The sequence below is a fragment of the Propithecus coquereli genome, unplaced genomic scaffold, assembly GCF_000956105.1.
Source record: "Propithecus coquereli isolate 6110/MARCELLA unplaced genomic scaffold, Pcoq_1.0 Scaffold213, whole genome shotgun sequence".
Lineage (NCBI taxonomy): Eukaryota > Metazoa > Chordata > Mammalia > Primates > Indriidae > Propithecus > Propithecus coquereli.
The window spans coordinates 1,142,916-1,152,271 of NW_012146412.1; the positions used below are offsets into that span (position 1 = coordinate 1,142,916).

General features: G+C 40.8%; 1 protein-coding gene across 1 annotated transcript in view; it reads left to right on the plus strand.

Moving 5' to 3' along the window:
* The first annotated feature begins 328 nt into the window (after positions 1-328).
* Positions 329-9,356, plus strand: part of SMIM14 (small integral membrane protein 14) — a 69,204-nt gene continuing 60,176 nt past the window's right edge. The window contains exon 1 of the mRNA XM_012644483.1: positions 329-675. The gene's annotated coding sequence lies outside the window, so the exon portion shown is untranslated. The remainder of the gene's footprint in view (positions 676-9,356) is intronic.

Genomic DNA, 9,356 nt, shown 5'->3' on the forward strand with positions numbered 1-9,356 from the left:
TCAACAATGTCCGCACTTGACGTACTTCGTAATCCCCCATCTCCTATTTTAATTTCACCTGGGCCTGAGTGATCAGACAACAATCTCTACAAGGGGAGCCTGTCTCGGCAGATACCGATTTGTACCCACCTCTACCTCTACCCGGGTATTCTAAAGCCTACGGCAAAGGGACACACGTTAGAGTACACTGTCCACCACAGACGAAACACACACTACGCGACAGAGTTAGCTCGAGCTGACGCCAGCTCTAGGTCTGCTTCCTTCGCAACCCTCAGCCCCACCCCTCCCAACCGGAACTACACCCCTGCGCTCCGCGCCCCCGCGCACAGCGTGACGTGGCGCCCGCAGCGGCGCGGGCCCGCCCCGCTCTCTCGGACACGCAAGGCGGGCGTGGGGCGCGCGCATGCTCGGCAGGCGGGGCGGCTGGGGTCTCTGGACGCTGCAATCTGTTGCGCCGCCGCCCTCGGGAGCCGGCAGATCCGGGTCTGGTGGCTAAGAGTGACGTGGTCAATCGACTCAAAACAGAGGAGGGGGAGGAAGCCGGCGGCCAGGAGCGGCAGCGGCGGCGGCGGCGTCCGGAGCAGCCGCAGCGTTCCGGAAGCTCCGGGCGGTCTTTCTGCCGAGCCTCGGTCCCGGCCCCGAGCCTCCCCGCCCCCTCGGTTATTGTCTGGGCGGGTGAGTGTCTCCCCCTCCCCGCCGCGTCTGCTAGACCCCCCCTCCCGCCCGCTCCGGTTCTGCCCGGCGGCTCCTAGACTCCCGGGCACTGCGGCGGCCGCGGCAGAACGGGGCTGCTCCTCGGGATGGTCGGTGGTCCCTGGCCGGGCTGGCGATGCCGCCCCGGGAGGAGCCCGCTGCTGCCGAGCCCGCGCCCCCGGCGAAGAGCGAGGCAGACAGCCTGCAGTCTGGCTTTCTCTGCAGGAAGTCAGAGTCGGGGCTCGCGGGAAAGTGGACGGTAGCCACGGGTGGTTTTATTTTTAGGGCCAGATAGTCAACACGGCAGAGGCGTGTAATGGAGTAAAAAGAAGACAGTCGCAGCTGGAAGGAAGAACTCACAAACCCCGAGCCACACTCTATCGTTTATCCGTCTCCCTCAGCCGTTTCTGGATATGGTGAAGTCACTGGGATGCATCCTTTGTTGTGACAGATGAGGCAGGAAAGCTGCCACCCTAAAGCGAGAGCTTTTAAGCTCCTATTGTGTCCCGAATTTAAAGGATTCCCATTTTCTGTTTGTTCAGGAAGTGGAACCAGGGCTGACAGGAGAGGTAGCACGCTTTATTGGAACAAACAATGTGCGACAAGCGTGTGACCGGCAATACCTGAGGTCCCCGTTGCTATTTAAAGCCAAAGTTGTCCAGAGTGGCTGTTTGTATGCGTTATGATTTTAGCCAAGATGATGTTTGTTAGCTGTAGAGAGTCGGTAGGATGTTTTCATTCGCCAAGTTGGCAAAATCGAGGATGTGGCCTTAATAATAGAATGTCTTAGTTTGGCATCAAGAGAGTCGGATGAGCTTCACGCACGTCATAATACCTGCATTTGTAGAAAAGACCTTCCAGTTTTTGGGTTTTATTGTCAGAAACGGTTGGCCGCTGTACATACGATAACTTGGAAAATGTAAGACCTTCCAGGTATTTTAGTCTTGAGACTCTCAGGAGACATTTTCGCTGCCCAGTGCTGTTGAGGCTGCAGAAAGCTTGTGTTCCCTACTGCTTAAGGCGGCTGGCGGCGTAGGTTCCTTTAGCCTGTTTGGAAGCTGCCACCCTCTTTGCCCCTCGAGCATGGAGGTCAGAAAACCAAACCTTTTTTGTTGTTCGTTTTTGGAAAGAACATTTTTACCCCCAGAGAACTCATTAATTGAAGTGTTTCTGTGGCTAACAGAAACAAGAAAGAGCAACAAAAGTATGTGATAATTAATTACAACTTATCAAATCCAGGAAGAGTTCTTACGAATTTAAATTATTTCCTTCAAGGGTATGTCCTTATTGTGGCATAACATGGACCTCTTAATGAGTCTTTTTCTCCTGTGTGTGCCAGAGAGATCACCACAGTTGAAATCCTGCTGATTTAGATGAAGGAAAGTTTTCTTGAAGTTCTTCTTTTTCAGCTTTTGACCTTTTATGCTAACCTATAACTAATAATTTTGCTTCTGTGAACTATTTTGTGAGAATTGGAGAAAATATTGATAAAAGCAGATAAGCAAAAAAGAAGAAAATAATCATCGGTAATCCTGCCACCCAAAGATTACCAAAATGTTAATGATAGTTTATATCCTTCCAGACTTTTTTGCATTTATGTATTTTATACAAATATGTTCTCATACTACATATGCTTTTCTGTAACCTGCTTTTTCACATACTAAGTTTCAGCTTCTTGTGGTCAGCCTCAGTCCAAAAATACAATATTTGGAGAGAGAGAGAGACACCATATTCACATAACTTTTATAACAATGTATTGTTATTATAATTGTTTTATTGCTAGTCTCTTACTGTGTTTAATTTATAAATTAAACTTCATCATAGGTACGCATAGGAAAAAATATAGTACATATATAGGGTTCGACACTGTCCATAGTTTCATGTATCCACTAGGGGTCTCGGAGCATATCCCCCATGAGTAAGGGGGGACTATTGTATGTTTGGCAAATGGTAGTTATTCATGGTTTTAAACAGTTTCCTCACAAATCTCTGTGATAATGTAAGGCTTAAGAAATAAATATGCATTGTGTGGCAAAGTAAGGCTCGGCTTATTTAACTCTTGGGAAAGTAGGCACAGCCTGAGTTGACAATATGGAAACTGAAATAGTTTTTGTTAATTTAGCGATGTGATTCAGGTAAAGATTTAGTTCTAATCCATAGTTATACTACGTTCCAAAAGCTGATCAGCTGTTGAGGCCCGCTCTAGTAAGGTCCTGGAAGACTTTACGCATCACATTTAATATGCTTTGTTGAGTAGTGGGTGTGTGCCCGTTTACTCCAGTGCTTTACAGTGGCACCAAAAAAGCCTGCTGTGGAAGAAAATGTCCTCTTCACCTCGGTTTCAAAGGGGAAGTACATATCATGAAGGATCCTAAATCTGCTAACAACCATTTGGGTCCAGTTCTCATAAACCTACCTAAAACCTTTAAATCTCTATTTTCATTCTGTGTCTCTTGGGTAATTAGTCCCAGAGCTTACTACTCATTAGGTGACTTAGTTCTTTTTCTTTGATTCGGCTTAAATTCTTGTGTTTAATATGTATTCTAGATTTGTCTATTTCTTCCCATCCCTGCTGCCACCACCTTTGTCAGACTATCGTCTCTCACCTCATCTACTGCAGTAACTTCCTGGTCTTCCTGCTTCCACTTTGACTTTTTATGGTGCATTCCTCTTACCAGCCTAACAGATCCTTTAAAATGTAAATCAAATTGGCACCCCCTTGTTGAAAGTCTCCCATCCACATTCAGAATAAAATCCAAACTCTTTACCAAGGCTTGCCAGGTAGTATACATGTTTTGGCACTGCCTTCTTAATCTTACCTGTATCCCTCTACTTAGTTCAGTGGCCTGGAGCCTGGTCACATGAGCTTCTTCCTGTATTCCAGCCCCACTAGCAGGATCAAAAGATCCTGGAACTTGCCAAGCTAGCCCTTGCCACAGGCCCCTTGCACTTGCTATACCCTATGGCCTCAGTACTCTTCTTCCAGTGGTTGATTCCATCATGTCATTCGGGTCTCGGTTCAGATGTTGCTTCTTCAAGGAGATTGTCCCATCTCTCCATTCTGTTTTCTTTACAACATTTATCACTGTCTGGAATTCCCTTATTTTTTACTTTCTGTCTTCTACACTGGAAATAAAGCTCTATAAAAATGGGGACCTTGTCCATCCTTTTCACTGAATTATAGGTACTCAGTGTTGAAGGCATGAACTTAGTGAACATGTCTGTATTCCTTTGAACATACTGTCTATTTTAGGCAAATTCTTTCTGGAAAAGCCCAAATTTTCAGCCTTTCTTTTTTTTTTTATAGTTCAGTACCTTTATTCTCTTTGATGTTTGGGCCAGAAAACACCCGCATTTTACTTTAGATCTATCAAATTAATCTCCTGGGAGAAATCGTCCTTAGAATCTGCATTTTCAATAAACCCATCAGGTGATTTTAACTCAAACTTTGAGAGTCTCTCTTAATCTTTTAATGGATTTTCCTTGAGAGATTGCTTGCTTTATAGTAGTAATGATAGCTACCATTTTTTGGAACACTCTTTATATGTCAGATACTATGCTAAAAATTACTCTTCCATATTTTTCATTTAACTGCAGAACAACTCAGATGTAGATATTCCTACAAATGAAGGCCATGAGACATAGTAAGTGGCAGAACTTGGATTTGCACCCAAATCTATCTTTTTGATCACTTTACTGCCCCTGTGCTGCAGAGTATAGAACTGTAACAATACTTTGATTAAGATAGGCCATGTTTTTATGAAGGACAAGGTAGTGTTTTCTGTCCCATTTCCAATCTTGTCCTCAATGAAGACCATTGTTTTCTTGGCCTTTTTGTGTGAAGTTGCACAGCTTGGAGATTACTTTGAGAAACATACTACAAAAGAAGGCTCCTAGGTCTTTTTGTTTTCTTGTATTGAGTGCTGAGAGCCTACCAAACTTAAAGGAAATTTGGAGTATTTTCTCCTTCTTTGTGTGTTGCTTCTCATTCCCCAAACCAAAACCCCATCTAGCACTTCCTGTTGATAGTCATTTGAATTCTTCCTACATTTTCTCCATTGATATGGGTATTTTACTATTTGAATTACCTTTGGATCATCATAAACTGCAGAGATTTCTGCAAGACCACTTTCCAAAAGAGTAAAAAAAATGTTAAATTTGATTGTTGCATTGATTTTGGGGGGTGAGGGTATTTCTCTTCAATCCAGAGAAATAGTGATTATTTTTTACTTATTTTTTTTTTAAATTTTCCTAGTGTTTCAGTGGCTGTCTGGCCTATTTGATTGGGAGGCATATGAGGTCAGGGAGGACCAGTTAGGCAGTCAGCAGGCAATATAGTTATTCCCCCCTCCCCATTAGAAAGGCAAAAGTAGGATTGTTTGTAAAATAAATGAAGAAAAATGTCCACTTTAATTGGTATCCATAAAGAACAGTGTATTGCTAAAATGAATTACTTGTAATACTTTTCCATATAATTTAATAAGGCTAAGAACAAAAACCTAAATACCAGAAACAAAATTAAATTGTCTAAATTGCCTAATAAACAGTAATATGTTATTGTACAGGTTGTAAAGATTTTGCAGAAATCCCAACTGTTCTTTGTAACATTGTGACTTAAATTAGGATTTTTCTTAAGGTTATAAAACTTCTTAAGTACTAATTTAGACTTACAAATAAAGGTTTTTTTTGGGGGGGTGATGCATATGCACAGTTCGTGTTTTGGTCCACACAACAAGTACTAACCACATGAATGTTTGTTTCTGACTTTAGCTGGGCAGAATCAGTGGATCCTGCCTTAAGGTTAAAGAACAGTTTGGGGAAATTCCATTCTTTGCTTTTTTTTTAAAGAGCCGGATTATTGCTGTGTTGCCATAGTTGGAGTGCAGTGACTGTTTACAGGCATGGTCTTAGCATGCTACCGTCCTAGACTCCTGGACTCAAGCAGTCCTTCTGCCTCAGCCTCCTGAGTAGCTGGGACTACAGGCTCAGCCAATGTGCACTCAAAGGCATTTTGAAAGAGGGCTGAAAATTATTTGAGTCTGAAATTAGAAAACAATTACTGGCCAGGTACAGTGGCTCATGCTTGCAATCCTCGCATTCTCGGAGGACCAGGTGGGAGGGGAGGATCGCTAGAGCCCAGGAGTTTGAGGTTGCTGTAAGCTAGGCTGATAGCACGGCACTGTACTCTGGGCAACAGAGTGAGACTGTGTCTCAAAAAAAAAAAAATTACGTGTGCTTTTTTCGGCAGCACATATACTAAAATTGGAATGATACAGAGAAGATTAACAGAATTAAAGAATTCCTTTCTGAATATCAATCATAGTGGTATTTACAGAGTATATATGCCAGTCCCTTGACTTTCTTTGCATATGTTATGGTTTTTTATTTCTTAGAGACAAGGTCTCACTTTGTCACCCAGGCTGGAGAGCTGTGGTGTAATCGTAGCTCACTGCAGAGTTGAACTCCTGGGCCCAAGCAATCCGCCTGTCTCAGCCTCCCAGAATGCTGGGATTACAGGCATGAACCACCATCCAGACCCCCTTTTTATTTTTTTGAGACAGGATCTCGCTCTGTTGCCCTGGCTAGAGTACAGTGGCGTCATCATAGCTCACTGCAACCTCAGACTCCTGGGCTCAAGCAATTCTCCTACCTCAGCCTCCCCAGTAGCTGGGACTACAGGTGTACTCTAGCATGCCTGGCTAATTTTTCTATTTTTTTTAGAGATGGAGGTCTCATTATGTTGCTCAGGATGGTCTTTAACTCCTGGCCTCAAGTGATCCTTCCACCTTGGCCTCCCAAAGGGCTGGAATTACGGGCATGAGCCAACGGGCCCAGCTTTGGGTTAACTATTTAAAACTTTGGTTCACCATAATATGATTTATATTAGTGAAAAACTGGAAACTACATTCATGCCCAACATTAAATGAAAACTCCAAGTCAGTTTATCTAAAATATAATACATAGCCAGTTAAAAATTGTGTTCATAAGGTTTCTAAAGCCATGGTAAAAAAGATCATTATGTTAAACCTCCCCAACCCCCCCCAAAAAAAACAAAAAAAAAGGTATATAAGAATATATAGGTACTACATGTCATTTACACCAAATATTAGTTTAAAAAAAAGACTAGAAGGAAATACAGAGATGACTTCTGAGAGGATTATAAATTTCATTGTTGGCTTTATGTATTATCCTTTGCAACTTTTCAATAACAAGCATGTCTTGTTTTAAAAAAAGAAAAAGAAGGGCTCTTAGTAAGACCCTGTCTCTATAAAAAATAAAAAAATTAGCCAGACATGCATTCCTGTAGTCCTAGCCACTCAGGAGGCTGAGAAAGGAGGATCGCTTGAGCCCAGCAGTTCAAGGTTATAGTGAGCTATGGTCATGCCACTGCACTGTAGCTTGGGTGACAAAGACTCTGTCTCAATCAATCAATAACAGATAATTAACCCAAACTCTGAATAATTAGACCAACCAGTCAATTGTTAATATAAAAAGAAGCCATATTTAAGACTTCTTAATGGTTAGAAATGATTTTATAATTCAACAAGTATATGCAGCATATATTACTTGCATATGCTTAGAAAATTTACATGGAAGTTTTTAATGGAAGCTGCTCCTGAGGGGAATACCTTTTCTGTTTTTTATTAACTTTTGGTGTTTGAAATTTTAAACCATAAATGTATTTTTTTAAAAAGAACTTTGGAAAAGTATATTTTTCTAAACTAAATTAATTTTTAGGTGTATAGTAGGGCATATATATTTTTAATAACATTTTAAACTTTATTGGTTTATTTGGAGAAAGTTTTCTTCTTCTTATTTTCATATGGAGTTTTCATTTCCTTTTTTTTAAATTTAGGTCAAAGCACAGATGTGAGTTTCAGCTTTGTAAAAATACAGAATGAAGCTGGTTTATGCTTGACTGCTCTCATTCACAAGTATTGCAAATGCAGAGCTTTCAAAATGTAACAGCTAATGAAAGTGTTTCAAATCCAGTTAGGGATACAGTAAGCATCTTCATGGTATATGCACCAGACTTAGAGGTCAGAGTTCTGACTGCTGTCATATTTTATCTTGCAACATAGTTTTCTAAAAACAAGTTTTTTTTTACATGATATATATTTTGTTGCTTTGTTACTCTTAGCAGAGTAATGTAGAAGAAACTGACTTGCTTGAAATTCTGAACAGACTTTTAAAATCTGTTTATTCATTTTATTTAGTAATAGTTGCTTTGTCACAGTGGTTCTAAGCATTTTTCCTGACATGATGAATGACATTTTTGTGCACATATGTCATCATGGCTGTCTTATGGATGACAGAGGCTGTGAGTTGCATGGGTTTGGAGAGCAGTAGCCGTAACTTTGCTACTTTCTGCTCAGAAAAATCATATAGGCCAGCAAGTGAATGAAGTGATACCAGGAAAATGTCTTGATTCTGCTCTAATTTATTTGGATGATGCAGATCATTCACAAAAACATTTACTTGTGGTATACCTCACAATTTCAGAACTCACAAGTATTTAGTAATACAGCTGTTGAAACCTGCTTTCTTAACATTTATAAGTAACTTACGTCTGCTATGATTTGAGATCACAGTGTGGAATTTTCATATCTTTTGTTGAATTTTTCTGTTTCTGATCGATGAGAAAGATAGCTTTTTCCCTGAGTTTAAAATGTGTAAAAATTGGAATATGACTAATAAATACTCTTGAGTAAAAATTTTAGAAAACATTTTCAAAATATGATACTTTTGGTTATGATATTGAATATAAACATAGATGATTTAATTGAAAAGTTTTCCTTTGACCATGTGTGATACATTTAACCAGGTATAGAGAGAATCTTTGGGATTGTATAAGAGTAAAGTATAGCCAGCAAAGGACAGGAAATTAGTGGGTAAGGAGCCAAGATTTAGAATAGAGGACTTCTTTCTTCTCTTTCCCTTTTATGCAGATAAGTGATAGCTGTGGCCCCAGAAGACACAAACACTCCAAAGCAATATACAGAGAACTTGAGCTTAGGGTTAAAGATAACTTAGACTTGAGTTGACCCCAGCGTATTTTCAGTTTATAAAGCAGTCTTAGAAATTCTCACTTGATCTTTGCACAGCCCTTTAAAATGAATAGTTTCAGTTATCGCTGCTATTTTATAGATAAACTGAAGTCACAGAAAGGCTAAGTAATTTATCCATTTCTCAGTAGTGCCTTAACCTGAATCATTTATCTAGGACATATTCTTTCTGCTATCCCATGATGTCTTAGCAAGTGTCTTCTAAAGTGATTCCTAGAATATGAATCAAATGTAAAGAATAACAGGGTCATTGAGGAAAGAGAAGTTAATGTCTAAGACATAGTGCTATGTTCTTTTTTTTTTTTAATTTCAGCATATTACAGGGGTACAAATGTTTAGGTTACATATATTGCCCTTGCCCCACCCGAGTCAGAGCTCCAAGCGTGGCCATCCCCCAGATGGTGTGCACCGCACCCACTAGATGTGTATATACCCATCGCCTCCTCCCCCCTTCCGTCTGCCCGACACCCGATGGATGTTATTACTATATGTGCACTTAAGTGTTGATCCATTAATACCCATTTGCTGGTGAGTACATGTGGTGCTTGTTCTTCCATTCTTGTGGTACTTCACTTAGTAGAATGGGTTCCAGCTCTA